Source organism: Amblyomma mixtum, chromosome 5 (genome assembly GCF_055824585.1).
Source record: "Amblyomma mixtum isolate Tamu chromosome 5, ASM5582458v1, whole genome shotgun sequence".
NCBI lineage: Eukaryota > Metazoa > Arthropoda > Arachnida > Ixodida > Ixodidae > Amblyomma > Amblyomma mixtum.
In genome coordinates, this window is record NC_143016.1 from 16,730,230 (window position 1) to 16,755,479 (window position 25,250).

The window sequence follows — 25,250 nt, forward strand, 5'->3', positions numbered from 1 at the left end:
ATGTCACGAAGAGGGTAGCCATATTGGTGAAAGCGCTGTCACTGAAGAACCCGCATCGTATTAGCCCACCCGCCTTTACAGACCTATTTGCTAAGACCCTTCCAGTGTCACGTACGCCGTTCCCGGCCGTCTGAGAGCTGAGAGAGCAATCAACCGCGTAGAGCGCGAGACTGCGCGGACGCTGCCTCAATACTGACGCGCCTTCCAACGGCCACATTCTCCATCGAAGCGTCCGCTGAAAGCCTCGCTCTGTCCAGTACGTCCTCACTCGTTGAGAAACGAGCCGTTACGTAACCGCTTCCAAGCCGCGTGTCGCATGCTCTTCAAACACATTGCCAAAACAGGGTCGTAACCCTTTCTACCACTGTCGCCGGCGGTGTCAGTGGTCGGGTGACCTCTTCGCCACGTCCCTGGTGCGATATTTGGCCTTGAGTCTTCGTTTCATTTAACAGACCAGAAGAAAAAAGAAAGCTCTTCGTCTATGAAGGGCAGACTGCTAGGAAAAGGGCAAAAACAGTGTACGCCGTCGCGGGTAGCGGGGGCCATCTGAGAGTCTCGAGCGCAGCGCTCCCAATTGGCCCGGAGGCCGTGGAAGGTCGGCTGTTTTTCCCGGACCCCATGCGGAGATGGCAGCGCGTGCTTGGAGTGTCGAATCTGGGGATCAGCGCCCCGACGCAACGAGACCGGAGAGCGGATTGAAACGTTTTAAAGGGGAACGCGCCGCTCGGGTCCTCGATGAGTTTCCCTCGCTCCCCACCCGGCATTCCCCGTTTTCCTGTGCCTCACCGCCGCCTAGCGTTGCCTTACCTTCCCTTCAGCACTCGCCACCGCCGTTCTGAGGATCTCAGAACTGCCGTAAGGGAAAGAGCCAGGCTGCGCTGCTCTCCCTCGGATTAGAATCCCGGCGACGTGTTCTTTAGCACGCCCGCATTAGGGACGAAGGAAGCGCCCCCAACTTGGGCGATGGGCTCCAGTCCTCAATGTTATTCAGCAAGCTCTGGCTGTGCATTTGTCCACTTCTAGCAACCTTGGCTTGGTTAGCGCTTTTTCTTTTCTTATTTAGCAGTCTAACGATGCAACAGCGGTGACGGTTGACGGCTTCTACAGTGTAATGTTCGGTGCATGTTGTTCAAAAGTTCGTTCAATAATTACCTGCTCTCTGCTTCACTATCCTAAGCAAGCCGCGTAAAATGGCTGAATGAATGAAATGGCTGAAGTTTTTTTTTTTTTTTTAATACGCGTACCGCGTAAAGTAGTATGGCTTGATTCTTCCAAAGAATCCTGCTGAGGCCTAATTGTGGCCGCTTCCTACTTAGAGGACAAAACTGTTTTTCATACCATTTCGGGACATTTATCGAGCCAGGCATATAATTATTTTCTCCATATTAATGCCTTGACGTTCAAGGCTCATTCGTGTGAGTATTCCAGTGCTTGTAATATGTTGCAATGTACACGCTTTGCATGAGAAAGCGAAACTGTCTTTACAGACATTGTCTTTATAGAAATATGTGCCTTATATAAAGTGCATTTTTGCTTCGCTGATTGCGGATATCTATCGGGGATTGCAGTGCTAGTGAAAGACAAGCACCATCATTACAGTCTGACTTTTCTGAGCGCCATTGTTATTAGCCACTGGCGGAACAAGCGGATGTAAAGACATGAATTCGCCCGTATCTGAGATCTTCGAAAAGTGCCTATCCTAATTTACAGTTATTCAAATATTATTGAACCATAAATGTCTAATGTGAGACTTTAAACAAGATGTTGTAAGGTGTCAGTTCAATCATACGACGCAAGAATCTCTCTGCCCGTGTTTGTGCCGTGTTTTTTTATAATATGACGACTAAGCAAAGCTTTATAATGCTTCATTGAAAGTGCACTCGACATCAACGTAGACTAAGATAGCCTTGCTAGACACACCACGACAGCAGAAACAACATTCAAATGAAAGCTCGATGTGTTCCAAGCAACGGCTTGTACATGATACCTTGGCACCATCCCAGTTATTTTAATATTTTGAAGAAATGCCACGCTCATGAAATATTTTCACAACCAACAGTGTCGGATTTTTTTTTTTTTTGCACACTAAGACTTTCTCAGCACTACTGTCTGAAACGGCAAAGTGCGCAGTAGCGGCATCATCACACGCAAACCTTGAAGATATCAGGATAAGAAAACTTTTAATATCCAACAGAAAGAGGGTAGCTAGAGGGCTACCCGCTTAGATGACGGCCGAAAGGCCTTGGTTCTCGGCTGCAGCTTAGGCCAGTCGGACGAGTTGTAGTTGAGTCTCCGGGTCGGAGCTCTTTAGTAAGGCCTCCCATTGGTCTTTCGAGTTCATGTGTCGTCCCTTCCGAGGGGCATGAGAACACTCCCATATTATGTGGTCCAAGGTGGCCCTAAGTTCGCAGTGTGCGCATTTTTCTGAAAACTACCCGGGGTACATAAGACTCCAGAGGGCCGGGTTTAGAAATGTGTAAGTTTGTAACCGGCGCCAGCTGATGGCTTGGTATCTGGTTAAGAATCTATCCGCTCGAAGAAGTCTAGCTCTGAAAATGATAGTTCTGTGTAATTTCTCTGTATCCCACCATGCGATCCCTGTCTGTGAAGACCACCTCGCTTTGATCCGCCCGAAAGAAAAGCCTCGGATGAACTCGTGGGCCACTCATTATCAGGCAGGGATGCATGTGCTGGTGTCCAGACTAGCGTAATTTTTCGGTCTATTACATAATGGCTTAAAATTTTATTCGTCAGGGGGGAGACCCGACCCCTATTGAAGTTTAGTATGGCAACTTTGGAGTCACTGATGATATACCTCGCTTTTGTGCCTACACAAGCCAGTGCTATGGCAGCTTCCTCTGCAGTCTCTGGGTTACCAGACAGTATAAAGGCACTTATTTTGAGGAGTAGTTTATTATTGACGACCGCGAGGGTCATCGTATTCTTATCATACTCAGCGGCATCCACGTAGACCAAGTCTTCGTCTTTGTAGGAGAGGAAGCATTTCTCGAGCACTTCTGCCCGCTTGGCCCGGAGCACGGAGTGATGAGTTGGATGCATATTCCTGGGTAGTGGTCATACAGCGAATTATCAACAGGAGGCACGGCATGGAAGAACATAATCTCCTGCGGCTGGTATAGGCCTTCGTAGTTAGCCGTATCTCGTATGCTGCCCCCTTCCTCGATCTTAAAATAGCAGAAAAAGAAAATATAGATGGAATTATCAGGCGGTGCACGAAGCAAGCTCTAGGGTTGGCCATCCGTACGTCCACTCACCGCCTCCTCGAGACGGGCATGCACAATACCGTGCAAGAAATTACGGAAGCAGTAAGAACGACCCAATTCGAACACATAGCCGGAAACACAACCGTCAGGACTTTTGTAGACAAACTCCACCTCAGTCGAGACAGCAGAACGACCGCCAAAGTAGAAATGCTCGAGGAAGTTCATAACAATATAAACGTACCACCACAACCCTGAAGAAAATCAGCTCCATGCTGCAAGATATTCCTGTACGACTGTTTTCTTAAGACATATTCGTTATGCACATGTGCACTACACTGCAGTTCTGAGTGGTCGAAAACTGTCGAAAACATGGTATTCTGACCCGCCGCGGTGGCTCAGTGGTTAGGGCGCTCGACTACTGAGCCGGAGTTCCTGGGTTCGAACCTGCCCGCGGCGGCAGCGCATCGAAGCAGGCGGAACGCAAAAGGCGCCCACGTGCTGTGCGATGTCACTGCACGTTCAGGATCTCCAGGTTGGTTGGTTGGTAACAACTTTATTCATAGTCCTGCAGAGCTTTCGCCGACGGGGCTTTAGGTCTCCCACGTGGGGACGTCGAGGCGCTGCCTCGCCGTCGCCTCGCGGGCCTGCTGGACGGCCCAGAGTTGGTCCCCGAGGCTGGGGCTGCGCAAGGCAGCGGCAAACCGCGGCGGGAGGGTTCCGGAATTAGCACCGTGAAGGTTTTTTTTACAGTCCCAGAGCATGTGGCCCAAATTATTTATTCCGAGGCCCTTCACTACGGCACCTCTTTCTTCCGTTCTTATTTCACTCCTTCCTTTATCCCTTCCCTTATGGCGCAGATCGGGTGCCCACTGAGATGTCAGACAGTTACTGAACCATTTCCTCTCCTCAAAAACCAATTTTCAACGCGGTATCCTACAGCTTCCCAAGTTTATGATAAACATACCGATGCATAATTGTAGTGTCACAACATTAAAGAGTGCGATGTCTTCTCATGAAGTTTGCTGCGGCATAGCTCTGGAGCTCAGACTTTGTTAAAAATTTGATCACTTGCAGGTTTACCATGAATGAAAGCTAATCAGTCTGGAATTAAACAGATGACGAAATGTTCGAAACTAAAAACACACTTCCTTCGTCGTGTTCTTGTTTCATAGCTTGTTTGTACCGAGCGACACTAGTCGCTGCCTTGTTGTTTTTGTCTTTGTGCGGGACTATGGTCCCTTTGTATGAATAATGAGTCCAATAAACTTCTCTTCAAGGAAAAAAAAAATTGCATGCCTGAGCGAATGTTACGTGTCTCTAGAAACACGGCAAATTATCAGTTCTCCTGCGAAAGCTCCGCCCAGCGAGCGCCTTAGGTCGGGCCGTCCCGACATGTTTACAGATGACCCCGGCTGGCGACACGTGTTAATTAGTTTAGGGCTGGTCGAACGCGCAATTTCCCGACCACTTACCCGAAGACGCGCCACTTTTCCGACTGAATAATCTCCGAAGACCTCGCTTCAAGCGTCCTCGCGGCACGTACCTTAAGTACGCGCGTCGATTTCGATTAAAATTATAAAACAGAAAATTAACCCGCCCTCGCTCGTTAAGGACTGGTCATAGCCTAGCGTAGCTCTCGCTCGATTGCATGTGTTCATTTCTCACGTGCGCAAGCCTACACCGCGGTGTCCGTTAGCGGCCGAACGACGGAGGCAAGCACGAAGGAAATAAAGGATGAGGGGGAGAGAGTGAGTGAGAGGGAACACCGCTGATAAATATGCCGGTCTCCCTTGCGTTTGCGTATAGGGCGCAAGGAAGAAGGAAACGGAGGATCAAAGAAAATAAAACGACAAAAAAATAAATAGCCTGCTTAGGCTGCGTGGAAGGTAGAGGGCGAGGAGGGGTCGGTGCGCGATACAAGGTGCTGGTCGGTCTCGCCGCGCAAGTTGGGTTGACGGAGTTGTGTCAATATTGTCCCAAGGCGGAGTCTTCTCGACCACCGTGGCAACGAGCGCGAAGCGTTTCCGTGTTCCGGGCCAACGTAATGATCTCCAACGGCCCTCGTGCGCGCGGCCCGTCTCGCCTTTCCGCGACCCTTCTTTCACCTCCCTTCCCTTTCGTTCGCTCCCCATTTCCCCGTCGACTCTCTCTCCCTGTTCCCGCGCGCGGGCGCACGCTCCCGCGATAGGTTTCGCCGCGCCGCACCGCCGCCGTGTGTTTGCGTGCGGCCAACCGGAGTTGGAAACCCGAGGATGCGCCGCCACGTGCCGGATGAACGCTGTGCAAACACAGACGCGTCGCTGCCGTCGTCGTCACCGCCGCAGCCGGGCGTCCGCCATACGCCTTGTGTTCGCGTGGTCTGCGAGACGAGGCGCTGAGGAACGCCTTGCTACGTTATTGGTACCTCTATGGTACGTTTTAGGGAAAGTTTAGTACTTTCCAAACAGCTGCACAGTCTGTTCTTCAAAACAGCCCTGCTCCAGCAAGCGCACAGAGATGCACACTCTTATAACAGAAATTCACAAACGAAAAGAATCTGAAAGTTATGGGTGCTTCCTGCGACTGACCGATTCCGGGCGCATGACAAGCAACCTCATCCTTCTAAATGGGGGGACAACCATGCTAGCACGGCTCCATTTTTCTGGTATTGCAGAGAAGGTGCACTGCTCCACGTTTCTGATCGCAGTGTGCTGGCAAGGTGAAGCCTGAAGCTTAGCCCCCTTCAGTCAGCGGTGAAAGGATGAGTATCGGGCTGGTTTGCATAGATATGACCCGCCTGCCTATGAAACGGGAGAAATCCGCCACCTTTTAGTAAATGCACATTCGCCGAATCAAGAAGGAAGGGAGTGGCACCGACAAGCATCTTCTGAAGCAGCTCGCTAAGAGAAGGTGTGTAGGACAATCTGAAAAGAAGTCACGCAGCTGCAGAATTCACTGCAAAAAATTCAGGAGCGCAACTTCAAGTGTTTCGTTGGCGGTGAGTGATGTACATATAAAAGTGAAAGCAGAAAAGAGGGTTCGGTGACCGCGTACTCTTCCTGCGGCAAGGAAGTAAGTGGCAGAAAAAGCTCTACCACCTTCGCGAATGTGCTTACTCCCAGTACCATCTGGACTCCGTCGCCATAAATAAGTATTCTCGAGAGCACCCAATCAACAAAAGTAATTTTCTCGAGAACCGTCACTCCACTAACGGAATATTTTCTAGAGTAACCACTCGCCAAAAGGAGTATTCTCAGGAGCGGCTACTCCACAAAAGGAGTTTTCGATTGCGATCAACAACGACGGCGGAACCCTTTACCCCGCGGAAAGTACCTCACGCAGCTATCGCTGAGGAAGCTCAAAGGCCAGTTCACTACAGAAAGTGCTGCAGGATTGCAGAGGAGAAAGCGGGAGGCTTCTGTGCTCGCGAGCTCTGGTGAGAGCTTCGGCAGCCAGGCTGAAGACTTTCGCGGTCCACTTAACGACAGTCACGTGGTTGATTCGTTCAAGGAAGCGCGCCCATGCACATCGGAAGCACCGCGAATCGAGCAGCAGGATGGAGAGAAGGAACATCTGGCAGCAGCGTCCAAAAGCACAAGTGGTCGCCGCCGCTCGTCGCCGCCTAATTAAGCAATTAGGCCGCCACGCCACGGTGGCCGTCTCTTCAAGCCGACTTCGAATGCTCCTGCGCGGAGAGTCTCTAAAACTAAAGCGAGGTTCTTCCACCAGTTCCTGAGCGAGCTTGCGAGGCCTCCGAGTGCACCGCACTGTCACTGTGTTCACTGCTCGCACTTGTTCTGGACCGATTCCGGCTTTTTTTTTTTTTTTTTGCTCTTTAGCCCCACGGCAGCCGCTGATTGTCCTCGGCCTCTCCATCTGACTGGGCCACCCTGATGGAGGCAACTTTCGCTCACGAGTGCCTCCGAGAGCTCCAGCTTGAACTCCCAACTTTTGCAGCCACTGCTCGCTTTAATTCTTTTTCCGTGGGCGTTGCGTGTGACACGGCTTTAGCATCACAACGAAGAGGGCTTCGGAGAGAAGAAGCGGCGACTGCCCTTAAGTATTTATAGTCGACTTCAAGGGCGCTTCGCAGGAAAAATCGAGTCTTTAACTTCCCCTCGTTTCGCTTCTTCTTGTGGCAGGTAAGCTATTTAAGAATTAAGTAAACAAACAAACTCACTGCGGCAATGCGTACTAATCTGTTTTGTGGGGAAAAAAATAGTATAAATTTTGTCGATGGCTTTTGTTTTCTTCAAAAATCCTTGAGGGATGTCAGATGGGTTATGCTGCGTTGTTGTCGGTGTTATTGACCGAAAACTTTGTGAAAGCATTTTTGCCTAAATCTTTTTGCTGGGTGGAACAACGACACTCGACCACCTGCGGGCCGATGACAAGGCATGTGTTCTAGCCGGCCAATGAGAGCGCGTGCGGTGATTGGTGTAGAAGAGCAGGTTTAGTAAAGGCGATACACAGATGTGAGTGTAAATTCTTGGAGCATGGTGTGATAAATAGCCGTGGCGCATTTTACATTTAACACAGACTGGCGTGCTTGGTGAAGACATCAGGTTATAAATACTGCATATTTCCGCCTCCTCCATTCGTGCTCAAGCAAGAAATGTTACATTTTACTTGGAAGAGTTCTAAGAGAAGACGCTCACTACCCAAAAACAGGTACTTTTAACTTATTTTTAATTAAATCAGACAGAAATTACTTCAGTATAAACCCCTTTAAAGACATGACGTGTGCCTGATATTTCTTATACTTAGGTGCGATGAGCTCTTATAAGCTATGTCAATTTGCTCGCATTACTTAGTTGATGTGCACCAATCTACGCCAATACGTGCAATCTCTACTGACTTTAGTAAACCTTATAAAAGTGCACGAAGAACTTAGCTGGTATCGTTGATCCACTGTAAAAACGAAAGCGAACAAGGCAAACACAAAAGGCGAAGGCGAATGAACACTTTCCAGAGCAAGTGGTCACTGTTAGTCAAGGGTTTTCTTAACTTTCAGGCATTCACTTTGAGACAACAGCGCTACCTAGCTTTTTTTTTTCAACACACAACATTACACTAATATCTTTCGACCTAAAGTTATCTAACAGAAACGCTTCTAACCCAAGACACTTGAGGTATAGCGATCTAATCAGCCAACGCTCCATTCACAATTGCACAGTTTTATACTCTGCGAAACAAATTTCCTGTGCCGCGTGGTCTCCTGTTACTGCAATATGTTACATGAGATTTAATTGCTAAGTACTCTGTTACAGTTCTTGTCGGCTTGGTTAATCAATTTACTGGAGCGCAGTGCGCGCTAAGAGGCACTCTAAAGAGTTACGAACTTCGGAAGCTAGTTTCTGAGTTCACCGAAATGCAGCAAAATTGCGAGAAAATAAGAAGTAGTTGTCAGCGAATGAAGAAAAAATATGATTAACTGAGCCCGCGTACGTGATGCAGTAGTGCTCACATGACCCATTTCTGCACGTAAAAAAAAAAATGAGTTGCTTTCGCGTTGCATAACATGTCTGATGTAGTGCGCCTAAGTGAAGTAAGTCGTGCTTTTTACAAAAAAAGAATCACTGGGATTAAAACAACAAAGAAAGGCAACGGAGTAACTCATAACAGTGGCGGTAATTGATGTGACGAGTTGGGCATCTTTAATGGCGAGCGTGTTTCTGAGTAAAAACGCGACGTCGCTTTTAAATTTACTCCTGCCCTAATTAAAACAACGAGAAGCAACTAATGAACATGGTTTTAACGAGATCATAAATAGCCCTGAAACACTGTGTCCGCAGTTCAAAAAATAAAAAAAAGGCGTGAAAGCTTTCCGAACAGGGTCCCGCGAATGTACAGGACTAAACAGTAGAAAGCCCGCACCGGCCCTGGGTAATTGCGTGCCGTGTACGCGAACAAAAACGTACGCTCACGTACACGTTCCATCAGCATAAACATGGCAGTGCAAACTGATAGCAACGAGCAGAAACAGGCAGTACGAACATTGCTTTCTTCTGATAACACACGCAGAGGGTTCCGTCTAAGTCTTGCGCGCACTTTTCTTTCCCGCCTCCATGTTGCTGTACTTATTTATTTCTTTCAAATTGCTTCTCTTTGGCAGGAATAGCAATCGTTGGTTAAGTAGCCTTTACTAGAGGCTGAGTGGTTACTTGCGTGCAGAAAAACTTCGCATAGCGGTCGCCATGGGATAAGGACACTCGATTTAGACAGCGCTTGCTCATGCCCATGCCTATTTCGTGGAACCAGTGCCGATCCTTTGAGAAACAAAAGCGTTTGTTTGCATTTGCACGAATTAATGAACAGGCCACGTTGAACTCGCAAACCACTAAAGAAGCAGACGGCCGTGACAAAAAGTAAACGTGTATCGCATTACTGGCGGGAATTCCACCCACCTTGCCGCGTGGGAATCTCATGCAACTTGCCATCAGTAAACAGAGAAAGCAGCACAACAGAAGTTATCGCTGTCGGACAATACCACGGTAATTTGGGCTACTAGTTTCCTAATAATTGTGCAGAAATATTGGAGCTCCGTGAAAATGAAGAAAATTTTAAGGGCCACCGCGGTGGCTCAGTGGTTATAGTGCTCGGCTGCAGACCCGAAAGACGCAGGTTCGATCCATTTCGGTCGCATTTCGATGGCGGCGAAATGCTAGAGACTCGTGTACTGTGCGATGTCGGAGCGCTTTAAAGAACTCCAGGTGGTTGAAATTATCCGTAGCCCTCCACTACGGCGTCCCTCATAGCCTTAGTCACTTCGGTACGTTAAACTCCATAAAACCAAAGACGTCGAAGGATCGTCAAACAGAACAGGACAGGTGCTGCATTTGTAACTGATTTTTATTGAAAACCTTTGACACAAATAAATTCAGCCTTCATGACACAGAACCTTATGCAGTTCACCAAGAAAGCCATTTAATTTCCGTGCAACAACAGAGACGGCGTGCAGACACAACTGTAATACCAGCCATTGTAATATGGAAAGCTTCAATTATTTTTCGTTCAAGCTTGCCTTTTGCGGGCCCTAGAAACCATGTTTTACTGAAACACGAGTTTACATTTCAATTCCCGGCAGTGAACAGCAAGGGGCCCTCTCGTTCCATCTTTTACCAGACTGAAGTGCTCTAGAGCTCTTTCGTTAAAACACCGGCGTGTTTGACCAATGTGTACTTTCTTGCAAGTGAGAGGTATGCTGTAAATGACCTAAGTGACGCGTTCCGTGGACTCTTTGCGTGCTCTTTTATAGTGCACAGCACCGTCATGTTTTCGTTACCGGACATTTTGATCATTTTTATGGTTCGGAAAAGACTACGTTTAATTGACAAGACAACTAAGCTTTTCAATAAAAAACAGTTGGAAGTGCAACACATGTCCTTGTTCTTCAGTGTGTCTTCGTCTTCTTTGTGCCTCAGTTTTTCTACGCCATTTTCGGAAAAGGGCCCAGCTTTTTTAAACTGCCGCATGACGTATCAATGTAAAGTGACGAAGGCGCATACTCAGGGGTCATGGGAGAAAGCCCTCAGCTACCGCTTCATAGCTAACGCGCCCATGACCTCGACAGTGCTGCCCAAGCTCTTTCATATATCGACGGTGCAAAATTCTAGACCATAATTTCGTCCACTTTATCCCTCATACGACGTACCCTAACTTCTTTAGCCTATTTGATTATAGAGACAAAAACTGTGACACACCGACCAAAGTTTCGTTAGAGAACCAACGTTTCGGCGCCAACTTGAAACCTTCTTCAAGATTGGCTCTTGCTTCCACCCAATCAATCCTGAAGTAGCTGCCAAGTTGGCGCCTAATTGTCAATTGTCTCATCAGACTTTAGTCGGAGCGTCAATGTTTTTTTTTCTCTCTAATTCGCCTCTCGACCAGGCAGATATCTGCCGTAATACAATTTGATTTTTGTTAGTCCAAGAGGAAAAATAAAAAATAAACAAGAGTTGGTCTGCAGTCATGTATGACCAGAACGAGATACGACCATTGTTTATTTGTAGCTCCCATCATCTTCCATCTTTCAATCTTCTCTTTTAGCGTTTTCTCGGCTTTAAATTAGGAACAGTCTGACCTAACCGCAGGCACATTTTCGTAACTTCGGCGCTAACAATACGGGGTTTACACCACGCGACAGCCCCAGGAGCTCTCAGCTTCGTTCCCCTCTTCCTGTTGCTTTCGCTAGCGGCATACCGGGCTCTGCCCGACCAGGAGCAGCGCAGCGCGTTTCTTCACAAAGTTTCGAGTCGCGTTGGAACTAGACCTTTCGACAGCGGTCCACCCTTCTTACACGACGGCTGTCGATGGAGACATGAAATATAAATACAAATATGACCAGTGGAAGGGTCGAGTAAACGTTCTGCGCAAACTCTGTCCACAGTTGAAATAAGATCCCGCGATCTCTGTGTAGATTCGATTACCTTTTGTTGCGGTTGCTCTCACCGGGTGTGTGTGCGGTTTTTGTTTTTTATTTTATTTCGAGTTAGCTGCTGCAAGCTTGTTGTGGGTCTCGGACTGAGCAAAACAACAGGGCGAGAGAATAAGGTTACGAAGTGCAACAAAGAGACAAAAGAGAGAACAAGCTTTAAACCCCCCCGGAGTTTCAGAAAGAGAGATATAGTAGGCGTGCTTTCAGAGGCGGTTGCCGCAGAAACACTAAGTACGCAACCAGCCGTAACAGGAGAATCGGTCTGACGAAGAGTGCGGTTTCGCGCGAGGGGCCAAGTTTCAAAACGCGGTGCAGCAGCAGCAGTGTAGTGTGCTCCTCGCTCGCCATATAAGTTTTGGCCGAAAGCCGTCGCCGCCCGACCGGCGTTGCCTGCCGCGCACCTTCGCCCAAATTGGAGCTTAGGTTTTCTCTTCTCCTTTTTTCCGCCTCCTTCTTGCTCATCGCTCTCTCTCTCTCTTTTTTTTTTTTTTTTCTCCAGAGAACGTTAGAAGGAGAGGCCAAATGCGCCTTCGAAATGCTGCTGGGAAAACCAGGGCTGAGGAAACGGGCTACTGCGCGCTAGTGGTCGAGGGAGCTGGGAAAAAAATTGCTCCGCTGTGTGCTCCGGCGTGCAAATCAAAAGAAAGATGACGGTTCATAAAATTTGGCGGCTGAAATACAGGAAAAAAAAATCCAACATACGTGAATTTCGTTTATTTTTTTTCCTTCGTCAACGTTGCTTCGCTATTTCTGCTGCTCCTCAATGTGTAGCGGCGAGCCTCAAGAGCTCTGTGAGATTTGGAGCCCATTACAATTCGCGAGTAAAAGAAAAAAAGAAAGAAAAGAAAATTATGAGAGGGAGGGGGAACGAAGAAAGGGTGCTCGTGCTTTGCTGGGCTTTCTTTCTATTTGCCCTCCGCTTGCTGGAGGACGAAGAAAAAGCGCAAGAAATTACTGGCTTGAATGAAGGAGGGCCGGGCGGGGGAGCATACCAGCGCGCAGATATACGTTTTAATCCGAGCCATATTTCAAGGCTGAGCCAAATAGCTCCTCGGGCTCAGCGGTCGACGCTCGTTTCCCGCGAAACCCAGTCTCACTGAGCAGCCACGGGGACTCCTCCACCGGGCCAGGACTCGTTTCTCCTTCTTTTTCCTCCTCCCCCGGTCCTCCAACTTTGCTGGTTTTTAAAGCGCAGCGAAAGAAAGAGAGAGAGAGAGAGAGACAGAATGGCGTGGGATGAAACCGCCTCCAATAAGTGCCTGAAACAACACGCGGTGCCTCGCTCTGTAATTTGCTGCGCAGATGAAATAACGCGCAGCCGGGGAAAGAGAGCGAGCGAAGAAGGGAGGCCGCAACGACTTCAATCTCGCGTGGCCCCCGACGCGTTCTTTCACCGAAAGCGCGTCTCGTTGGTTTCCTTCGTATCGTCGAAGTGAGGCTCAGTTCCAGTAAGTGTTATTTACCTCGTGGACGACGTGCTTTCCGGCAAAGTGGCGTCGTTATAATGCACCAACGTCTACCATCGCGCGAGATGCGCTCAGCAGGATCGCGCTCAAATCACTCGCCGGTGACAGCTGTTGTTCGAGACGGTAGAGACCATGCTGCGCTATGGCTCGAAGATGATCCCGCGGCCGCCGTTGAAGAACAAGTGAAGTTGAATCAGGACGGCGCTAAAGAAACTTTGAGAAATGAATCATCCTTGGAGTTGACTTTACTTCGGAAGTGGCCATTGTGAGCAGACTTGCCGCAGAGGACGAGCAACAGATCGTTGTACTGACCATCTCTAAAGAATGGACATGAATATCAGTACCTGGAGCTGCACTTAGCTGGCAGTCATGGGCAAATGCCTTGACATGCATGCCTCAGTTCAACCTGCTTAACCTATTAAATAGCAACATTTAGCCTATTGTAACGTGGATACGTATCCAGCTGGGCTTGATGTATCTTTCAATTGGATTTGAGAATCAAACGGTTGCGGGTGGCTTAAACCATTTGCACTAGTGTCGGAAGTGACAATCTTCAGGTCACACCTTCACCCGTCACTACTGCAAATCAGGTCACCTCTCTGCCTGTCTGCGGAGAGTGCTGCTGCAGTCCCCACCGTCGACGGGCTTGAAAGACCGTTCACAATCTCTAGGCGAAGGCTACTGTGCGCGCGTGCTGTCAGCACTAAGCTCCCTTTTCGCGCTAGCTGTTTGGACGTTTAAGCAAAGTTACCGGCTGAACTTAGTTGAATTTCTATGACTTGACCTGGCTTTTTTTTTTCGACTTTCTCTCCCTCTCTTTTCACACAACTGCCATGATAAAGTTGTTAGTTTGTGAGTTCATTCCGTGAATTTGCCCGTCACTCTAGACAAAACCGGTGCTAAGGTGCGGGCAGATCGCAAATCAGCACATGTGACAACGACTATGTGGACCCTAACTTTGGTGTTTTGGGTGTCGCATATTAATTTGGAAAAAGAGAAGTAGGCATCAAAAATCGCAGGCCAGCCTTTTTCTCTTTTTTTTCCATACAATTAAGACTTCCTTGGGGTTCACCAAACAGCGGTCGGAACGAAGACATCGTTGCCAGATTTGGAAGCTGCACCACCTACGCGTTTTCCTCGACCAAAATAACATGTCACCTCACGCTGCTGTTTCCAAGTATCTATCTTTCTTTTCTCTTTTTTTTTTGCGCACGCGTCTAAGGTCAGAGAAAGTTTATATGAGTTCCATAAATTTCTGAAAAAGTATTAGGCATGACAAATCCTCCGGCCCGTTTCTTATTCCCGTTACGTTAAAGGTGCTATGTGAGCTCGTCGACAACAACAAAATCCAGCGCAAGCGCGGCATGGAATTCGACCTGTCGGCGCTGCGCGCTGAAAGAAAGCCTAAAGTGCCTCGAACAATTGCCTCTCTATTTGATTGCTGTTGAAGGACCTTCTGTTTTCGGATTAGAAAATTATTTGTGAGCACTTCGGAAAAAAGAACAAAAGACTCTTTTCAATATTCAGATTGAGCTCAGCCTTTTCTGCATTCTCTCGCCGAGTTTCATTAATCCTCCCTCCATTTTACTTTTCTTCCTCTTTAGCTCCCGGCTAAGAGCTATTTCTTTTGCTGAACACTTCTCTTTTTGTCTTAACCTGTAGCTTCGGCTTAGGTGACATTTTTTTGGGGGGTGTTTTGCTCGAGAAGCGGTACGCACTAAAGCGACAACTAGGCACGACGAAATTGACAGTCCCGATGCTTTGCTTGTATTGCTGCGCCCCGATAATCGACTAACTTTATTGTTATACGTATTCTTTAACTCATAAACCATTCGAACGACTTCAGCTTTTCTGTTCTTGCTGTCTCTCGCGATGAGAAACGCGAAACTGGAACTTCTACTGAGCGGCGCGTGTGTAGAAATACTTAAATACTTCTTCCGATGTCGCTCTTAAGCATATTTACTTTTCGTAAACTTTTTGATTCTTTGGCACCGCATGTATAACGGGAAGTTTTGATACACCAAGAGGAAGGATTTTAGGCATATGCATAGTTTGTTTATAGTTTTCGGGCTTTGTATTTTTGATGCTGCAGGCACGACCTAATCGTTAACAAAAAATTGATTATTATTGTTGTAGTGCTTAGAAATTCCAAGTTATGATGCGTATTTTACACTGGTGCGCGAAAACACCTGTTTCACGGCGCAGGGTCAATCCTGAACGATGTTTCACTTTTGACTGGCTGTGAAACTTGATACGGTTAATGTTCTGGACTCGCCAGCGAATTATTATTATTATTATTTCAGATACTGTCAATCCCATTCAGATTTTTACAGGATGGGCACATAGTAAGGTAAAAATCGAATACAAATGGAATGGTATACATTAAAAACACTGTTATTTGCAAGAAATTACATGAGTATGGGAAAAAAACACAGATAACAGAAAATAAAACACATAACAAAAGAGCATTTTTCACAGAAAAGGGTGCAATTTTATACATTGTAAGTAGTATGTTCATACAGATGCTGTTATATGCACTGATACGAGTGGTCTGTGTACTTGTATAATTATGATTTAATTATCTATTTAATTATCTCTCAACTGTTCTTCTACCAGAGTTACAAATTTCTGCAAAGATGTATTAGTAGTGATAGAGGGGTTCAAACTATTCCATTCTTTTATGGCAAGCGGGAAAAATGAATATCTGAAACATTCGGTTCGGAATGCGTACTCTCTAAGGGTTAATGGGTGCTTATGCCGGGATGGTCTGGATTCATCTACAAATATATATAACGAAGTATCTATGTTTAACGGGTTATGAACTAATTCTCTAGACTCCTGAACAATGACAAAGAAAAGAAAAAAGACTTCCGAAGGCCTCCTGCCTCGGCGGCGCGCACAAAGAAACGTTTCCGGTGTGGAGATTTATTTATTTTATTTCATAATACTGCAGGCCAATAGATTGGCCCATGCAGGAGGGGCTATACAAGGCATTGAAAATGACAAATACAAAGAAAATACATGGGGTTACAAACAATGAGCAGAATAACAAAATACAACGCTCATTCACTCGAGAAAATGCTTCTCAAGAGCTTTACTAAAATTTGAGGACTGGAAAATGGCCTCGGGAAGAGAGTTCCAGTCGGAAACAGTCCGCGGAAAAAAACTGTGCTTGAATGAGTCAGTCTTTGCAAAAATGGGTTCCAGCAAATGAATTCGTGAATGGTGTGTTCGGCGCGACAATTGTTTGAGAATTACAGGGCGGGGTATGTTTAGTTTATGTGTTAAAAGGTTATGCATAAACAACAGACGGGAAATTTTTCTACGAACTTGAAGTAATGGAATATGGTTGGTTTTCATTAGTGTTGTAGGTGAGTCTAACCTCCTGTATTTGTTATAAATAAACCCAACCGCTTTCCTTTGCACCATCTCTATCTTGTATATGTCTTTCTTTATGAATGGATCCCATAATACCGAAGCGTACTCTAATTTGGACCTAATGAATGTCGAGTATGCAAGGAGTTTAACTTTACTTGGGGCATCTTTAAGCTTCCGCCTTAAGTAGCAAAGCTTGGAAAAGGACAAGGAGCAAATGTCTGCAATGTGTGAAGTCCATGTTAAGTCATGAGTTAACGTTACCCCTAAATATTTGTATTGTGTAACCTCGTGGATTAAATGATTTTGCAGGGTGTAAGAGAAAGAACTAAAATGTTTTTTGCGCGAAATTCGTAAGAGAACAGTTTTATCAAGGTTTAGTTGCATATCCCATTTTACGCACCACTGATGAACAGCTAGAAGCGCATTTTGCAACATGTAGTGATCGTTCTGGTTATTTATGGTCTTAAAAAGTATGCAATCATCTGCAAAAAGCTTTAAAGAGACATTTCCGGGGATGGAAGTAGACAGATCGTTGATATAGATTAGGAAAAGCAGTGGCCCTAAGACGCTGCCTTGAGGTACACCTGAAGTAATTGGAAGATCGTTAGATCTACAGCCATTAACGTCTACGTATTGTTTTCTATGTTTAAGATAAGCATGAATCCAGTTGACAAGATAAGTAGGGACGCCAATACTATCTAATTTAGAAATGAGTTTGCCATGAGAAACAGTGTCAAAAGCTTTGCGGAAGTCTAAAAAAAGAACATCAGAACATCAGATCGCATCAACGGTGCTTCAAGCAGTAAAGGGCCTCAGTCAAAAAGGCTCGTGCTGATCTATTTGAGATAACCTTGTCAAGGAGAGTTAGCCATCCCTGCACGCAAATTTCTCTTTTGCGAATGAGCCGAAATCAAATAAAAATAAAAAAACGTAATTTCGAGCGAACGCTATCAAGAAAGATTAAAGGGCAGACGGAACTTCCAGTGCGAACATTGAACATTATTTGAGTGTGCCAGCACGAATCTCTGTTGCCCACGTGAACCAGCCGCTGGGATGGTATTTCCGATGGTATTTCAAAGTATTTCAAGGTATTTGAAATAGCCGATGGTATTTCAAAGTGTACCATGTCCGTTGAAAGAACAAGGGGACTGCCCCATTCGAACAGCATTTCCACAGGTACATTTGAACGATGAGGTGCCGCTGTGCAGGCATATTTTATTCATTCTCAAGTTAAACGTGAGCGATAGGCTCTGAAATACTTGCTCCCATTAAAATCTTTTTTTTTAGCGAAATTACCCATAGTGAGGCGCCTTTTAGACGCTGTGTAGTATATTTACATTCGCTCATAACGCCTGTAACTGATGATTTTGACCTTACCCCTTTCAAAACCATGGAATGATTTTGTAAACTGAGACAAAAAGAAAACTATAGGTCTACTTCAGCTTTCAGAAACACTCATTAGTGTTTCTTACTATGTGCACCATATGCGATCTGCATTCTGCTCTGTCTTACAACTTGTTCGAACTGAAGAGGAACTACAGCATCTGAAACTCAATCAGAAAACCGATAATTATTATTCACTGCGCCCCTGCAGGGATTTTTCTCTCGGCAGCAATAAAGTCACCCATAATCATCTCGGTCAATAGGAGATAGTAAGACCAATGAGTGCGCATTAATATGTGAGCAATGAAAGGCACAGAAGGCAAAAGCGTTTATAATCTGTGAGAGTGGGTGAATATGAGCAGCTTGGGAATATAATCTAATATCATTCTATTCGATTCGCTGAAGGAATCAAATAGAGCATGTTTAAAATTATGTCAAACGAATCGAATTCGTGCTCAAGTTTTTCAGTAGTTCTCTAATAGCTTTTGAATAGGGCACGTGGTAGTTTTTTTAGCAACTGTTTAAAAAACGGGGTCCACTTTAATATCGTACAGCATGCTGCCGCGATCAGACTTTGTTAAAAGGAGGGTTCAGCTGCAAAATGCGATACATTCAAGTGGCGGCGTTCATAATGCTCATTCAAATCGCTTTCAAGATTGGACAAGGTTCAGTAAACCTGCTTTCATGCCTGGTATTGCAGGCCATATGGCTTAAACACTCGTCTCACTCAACTGAGATTTGGCGCTAGCTTGTTCGCGGGCGTCATCAGTAGCAAAAGGTAATTTTCCTATGTGTATGGCATGGCGGTCATAGAGTTAATATATTGACTTCACGTTATGTGTCCCTAGTGGAGATGAGTGCTGCGTATATCGTCAGCTGCAGCTTTATCTACGTGACATATAGCGCCACCGCAAGCATTTCGCTGTTTCTCACGATTATTCGTTTTGTACGAATATTCCCCCAAGTAGCGAATAATACCGCTAATATTCCATTCGCTTCTCTCACTATTCGCTTTGTAATCGATCTGTTATTTAACCGCACTGGTGGTATTCGATAGCAAAGCTACATTATTCGTACTTATTCTGTTTTGTAAAAGTTCTACCACATACCCCTAAATGATTCGCATCACTTACGTGCAGTCTCGAACACTTGGGCACACGTCGTAGCTTAAATTCTTGCACAAAAATCTTGTGAAAGGGACAATATAGAGGTGCAAGAACCACACATCTTTCCCACCCATGTCACGTCTGCCCAGAGACAGTTACCAAGAAAGAAGAGCGCTGCTAGCTCTGTCCTTCCCAAATAAAGTATTGGTGCGCGTAAAAAAAAATGCCTTCGGACAACCACAAAAATTGACGCTGTTATTGGTTGAATACACAGACTTCAAATAAACTAGGTGCATCATATTTATTCGAAAGCGAGCACAGAAAACGAGGCAGAAAAAAGCAAAATTAAAAACTGTTAAATCCGCATTTTAAAACTTTTCATATGTGTAGATCAAGTGTGTATATATATATATATATATATATATATATATATATATATATATATATATATATATATATATATATATATATATATATATATATATATATATATATATATATATATATATATATATATATATATAAACGTAATTCGGTTGACACACGGTAGACAAACAACAACTTTATTCTAACGTTTCGACCAGGGTCTGGCCTTCGTGAAAAGTGTACAACAGCTGTATCTTACCGGTACTCATCTACGGGGCAGAAACGCAGAGGCTAACGAAAAGGGTTCAGCTTAAGTTAAGGACAACGCAGCGAGGTATGGAAAGAAAAATGATAGGTGTAACGTTAAGAGATCGGAAGCGGGAGGAGTAGGTGAGGGAACAAACGCGGGTTAATGACATCCTAGTCGAAATGAAGAGGAAGAAAAGGGCTTGGGCAGGGCATGTAATGCGAAGGCAAGATAACCGGTGGTCCTTAAGAGTAAGGGGGGGGGGGGGGGGGGATAGACAAGGGAGAGGCCTTTGCCCTGCAGTGGGCGTATAGTCACGCTGTTGATGATTATGACAAGTTCTGGCCGGCATGTGCAATCGGTAAATATAGCTTACCGTGATATAATTATCGAGCGTACTTTTACCCAAACAACATACGCTGTCGAACATACGAGGTTGATCGACCACACCAGTATTATTATGTGCCAAGCCGAGTGGCAGGTCGCATTATGAACATCTAAACGACTGCCATTAAATGGAGTGTGTGTTTTCAACAAATATTTTGCTACCGTTTTTTTTCCCCCTTTGCAGAGTAAATTTCGGTTATCAGTGCTACCGTATCTAAAACACACCTGGTTAACATCTGAAGGCCCAGTCTTTACCTGGCACTTAAGACGTATTTTTTATACGCTAGTGCATTTCGTGAAAAAATAACCGAAAACTTATCAATGAATCAATGAACGCAGGTCAATCTTAAATCAAGCATTGCTGCTACATTGTCCACTCACATCCTATCTGCCTGGTGCCAAAAATGATTAGGCAAATCTGAAAGAAACATTCCTGGGTAGTAAGAAGCCATAAATGCCACTTAGAAATGAAGTCGACTTTTGTAGTGTTTTTGGATTTCTAGGCCATTGCTTCTGACGTCATAAGCAGGTGTTTCTTTTTCTTTCATGTTCTATTGAAACTAGGTATGCCGTCAAATCCCTTTAAAGAAAGAGGGAAGAAAATGGAAATAGTGAACGCATCCAATTATTAATTCGCAAAATCCTTTCTTGAAAAAAAGCTGAAAACTTTTCGAAGCGGGAGTGGGCGTATAATTTTCCCGGTTTACTGCCTCGATAACGATTTCCCTGGCTCCAGTGCCCCTGCCATTTTATTCCGTGAGCCGCTCTGAATGAGGGTGTTAATTGGAGCCGCACTAATACCTCCTCACTCTTTTCTTTATCTTCTTTTTGCAGCAACCCCGGGCGCCCCAGTGGTTCAATTCCTCTTCCTGGCATGAACCTGGAGTTAAGGTTACGCGTTCACTTGCACTAAAAAATCGTGCTTATAGTTGTTTTTCTTCTCGATCATTTTTTAACCTGACTCATTTTCCTTGCTTTCATCAATGCGCTCTTGTTCCTTTCTGTTGCTTCCACTTTGTCATTCGAGACGCTTCAGAAAAGTGCGAACAGAGCATAGTTGCGCTTTGGATGAAGCACTCAAAACGGTGGCAGCAATTACTTAAAACGCACGCTTTCTCTGATGAAGGTGAGGTCGGGCATTACCTAATTCATTTTGATGCGTGCGGCGCAAGGGGCTTTGTGAAAAGCTGGCAGTCGCTTTTTTTTTCCCCTTTCTTCGCTGCTCCTCCAACGCTTTTGGAAAGCTCGAGTTGCTCGGCCAGCTTTTGAGGACTTCTTCGGACTGAATAAATTAGCTGGTGCTAAAAAATTAAGAGGAGTATATGGCGGAGCGGATTGTTGATTTGGAATGCTTTGCCCCACGTGGCTCCGAATATCGGTAACTTACGGGCTGTTTTCCCCTTAAATGCGTACGCTGATCGCTACAGTTTAGACTAAGAGAAGAATATGAGTATAATATGCGACACGGCAGTCAGTGGAGCGGAACATAACAGCACTGAATATCATACGCGCTGAACTATCTGGCTTCTCAATTGACGAATATTAATAGTTATCGATAGTCGCATAAATGCAAAGACAATTCATTTCTTTTCAAGCAGTGAATTCATAAGGGAGGTTTTATTTCGTGTACTTGTTTTGCAAATATCCCTAAATTATCTTCTGCATAAGACAGGTGACAGCCCGATAATTACCCTGCTAAAGTATTATTCGTACCCTAAAAGCTCCTTAAGCAAGCCTAACCGCACTCATGCGCAGTCTTTTGCAGTGCCTTCGCAGCGACTAATTCGTAGCTTACACTTCCACGTAATAAAAAATTAATTACAGAAACTCCTACATTTAGGTGAGTGCATGAAACTCCTGCCACACGGCCCCGTTTAGTATCATTTTCAACGAGCGACACTCGAGTTCAGTCGTTCACCCAGCATCACACGATTAACTTCACTGATATTGATTGCAAAAGCACTCGCCTCGTAGTGAGTTTGGCGAACTTACTGCACTCGGCTGAAACAGTCTACACTGTACGCGTGAAGAGTCAGCTTTCCTGTGCGGGGAAAATTTCTGCACACCTTTGAGAGAATAGCTCGGAGGAGTGCCTACGTCGCCGACCTAGGGTAGATGCGCTTTCAACGTCCGTGAAACACCCGCCAGTCAGCACGCTGTCAGCGCCTCATTTAATCCGCTTAATGCTCGACTGAAGGATGCTAGCTAACTAGGTTGTGTCTGCTTTCTTGAGGCAGATCAACACGGAAGGCATCAGCGTGGGATGAGAAGATGATAGCACAGCACCTAATATATAATTGTCCTATTGTTCGTTGCGTGCTTGCGTAAATAAACGCCGGAATACAGGCGAAGCGGCTTCGCATTACAAAACTAGAGGTATAACACATACGTCGTACGCTTTAGGGAAAAAAGTGCATTCCGAAGGGCATTTTTCTTCTCCGTCTAGCACCGTGTCGCCATAGTGACACTTCACGAGGCGAAATGCACTCACTGAAAGTGATACTAAATTTGCCTGCCTGACATCCGCGTGACTGTGTCACTTCTGCGGAGACATGGCTCCCGATCCAGCCTTCCGGTGCTACAGTGCCGCCACCTGTACGTCGATCTCATGACGAACAGGTCGTATTACAACTTAGAGACAAACATATCGAAGTGTTTGTTCCAGTATGCTAACATAATAGTAGAATTGAACACCTGAGTAGAACTTATTGAACGAAGACGACGCTTCTGCGAACATTTTCCAACTGCGTGCTTGATGCATGAGGGTTTGTTGTATCGACTACTCCATCACGCCCATCTCGAGAGATCTCTTTCGGGCGCTACTCTGAATGCACCATCAAAAGCTGCTGCGTATCCACAAAGCCCGCCGCGTGCACGAGAGCATCGTGAGAGAGTGCGGCGCGCCGCGCGTGTTAGTGATTACTGGAGGCGCGTAGCGAACGGCGGCTTCCCAAAACCCAGTTCCATGTCGCCCACTTGCCCCAAATAACAGCTCCTCATCCGCGTGTTGCGATCGCGTCGCGGTTGTCGGTGTTGCGCACAGCCCAATTTCAAAAACTGCACGAGCCGCTCTGGCGGAAACATCAGTAGGCTGATGGTAACCCCCGCGGGTGAGCCGAGATTTACTGGGACAAAACTCATTTCGTCCATGCGGAGTGAAGGGGAAGAGAGCTTCACTGTGTGACAGGAAAAGCGGAAGATGGAAGAAAAAGAGGAGAAAGAAAGAAAGGAAAAGAAGGAAGGTCGGCATAACGAAGAAAGCAATAATGCCAGGCTGTCACAAGGCGATGCGAACCCCTTCCTTTCTTTTTCCACCTCCTTCGGGCCCCGCAGACGGCACTCGGCGAAATAAGGCCTTCTGAATTCATAAGCGCCAGACCGGGTCGAACGCAGATATAATCGAAATTAGATTCTGCGCTTTTAGAAAAGGGGCGCCATGTTCTCTCCAAAACTAGGTAAAAAGAAAGGGTAAAATGAAATGTCTAAAGTGTAGTGCTGCGCTTAGAGACCCTAACGCGACCGGCCGCGAAAGAAGTAAGAAAACAGGGACGGAAAAAGAAATTCCGTCTCTATGTGTCTAAAATAGAAATAGGGAGGGGGAGGTATCGCTCCCCTACTGCTTTCGGAAAGGTTTGCATATTGCTTTTGTCTGTTGTTTTGACCACACTGCTTGTCACGCCGGTTATGGCGTCTACCCTCAAAAGCGTTTTTTTCCTAAGCGCGGGAAGCAAAGGGTCTACGCCGCCGTCGCCGCGACAGAGGTGACAGCGTGGAAGCCTTTCATTTTCTTCCTTTCGCACCGCATTCAAAACCGCTGAAAGGGCTCGCGTCTCTCTCCCCAGCCCGGACCCATGGCAAACAGAGAACCGCAGCGCCCGCCAGAACACAGAGTTGGGGCCGGGTATACGAGAAAGGATCAAAACACACACACACTCTCGCTCAAGAACATGTAAGAAAAGAAAATAAAACATAAAATAATAATAGCATTGAAGAAAAAGGAATTTTCAAGCTTCGGAGGCAGTATCGCAGCGGTTAGGCTGACAGGGCTGAAGGCGTGCGGGGGCGTAGGGGAAGAAGAAGGAAGGAGGAGGGGCGGAGCTATTTAAATTACAAATTGATTCCTCGCGCTTGCCTACATTTAAATTCGGTAGATCAGTCATACCTCCTCTAGCCTGCATATCTCTGGGCTTCGCAGTTTTTTGTTGGACTCCCTTTTGCCGCCTAGAGACGCATCCAGATCATCTCCTTCTCCTTCCCACCACTCGCGAGCACTGCTGCTTCTTTTTTTTAATATTTTTTCCTCTTTTTCCGACTCCTAATTTTACGCTTTCGTATTCACGTTGTCTCTGTCACAACAGTGTCTATCGTTGTTGTTTATTAATCGCCCCTTCCTAAGCGTTTCAATTTGGGTCAGTTCAGACTGTTTACTAAGTGACAGTGTTTTCTGTTATTTTTCTTTTCATGGTCTTTGAATCATATTTTTTTTTTGGTCGCACTCTGTTCCCTTTGCCATTTATCCGCAATGATTGACTTGAATCGTCCCTTTGTTCCACGTAACCTGCAGCAGCAAGGAGTTATGATTCCGCCATTTTATTTTATTAAACTCCTCCCTTTTCACTCGCTATACCGAAAACGCCCCTTTTAGTGACTCGCCGCGCATTCTGGCGGTCATGTGAAATGTTTCCCTCAGCTAAGACGAACAGGAAGTGGGGAAACCGAGTTGCATCGTGTTGAACTCTTTTTCACTCCTTGATGACGCGCAAGTTTAGCCCGGAATCGCCATTGGCTCGACTTCTTAGCATAGTTAAGCAATTGCATGCATAACCATTCAAAATAGGCACAAAGTGAGAAGGTTGTAAGTACAAAGCGAAGTCAGGCGATTGCGGACGTCAGAACTGCGAAACTAAAGAAGAACAACAATGCGCCCTATGGGAATGCTCGCTATTCCACGTCACTGCTTCCAGAGCACTTTGCGATTTCTCTTCCCTCCAATCCACCACGCCCCCTTCGCTTTACCAGCGCCCCTGCCGGCAGATGTGTATGCATACGGGAGGGTGGCCACAGAAAGTGCAAGCCGACAAGAGAAAGAAGAGAATAGTCATTTTATTGAAGTCAAAAGAAAAACAAAAATTGGGAAAGAGAAAACTGGGCTGGCTGAAAACCGCCCAGCGGAAATAAATATCATGTCAGAAAAGTAAATAAATGTAAAGGAATGAAAAGGATCCAGGTGCCCCTACGCTGCCGGGCTGCCTGCCTGAGGGGACCCACCTCTGACTG

At 46.0% G+C, this 25,250-nt stretch overlaps 1 protein-coding gene and 1 pseudogene across 1 annotated transcript in view; both read right to left on the reverse strand.

The window, feature by feature from the left end:
* LOC149341385 (neurotrimin-like) overlaps positions 1 to 25,250 on the reverse strand; it is a 186,666-nt gene that overhangs the window by 138,495 nt on the left and 22,921 nt on the right. The gene's annotated exons all lie outside the window — the stretch shown is intronic.
* LOC149341386 (uncharacterized) lies at positions 2,222 to 3,060 on the reverse strand (annotated as a pseudogene).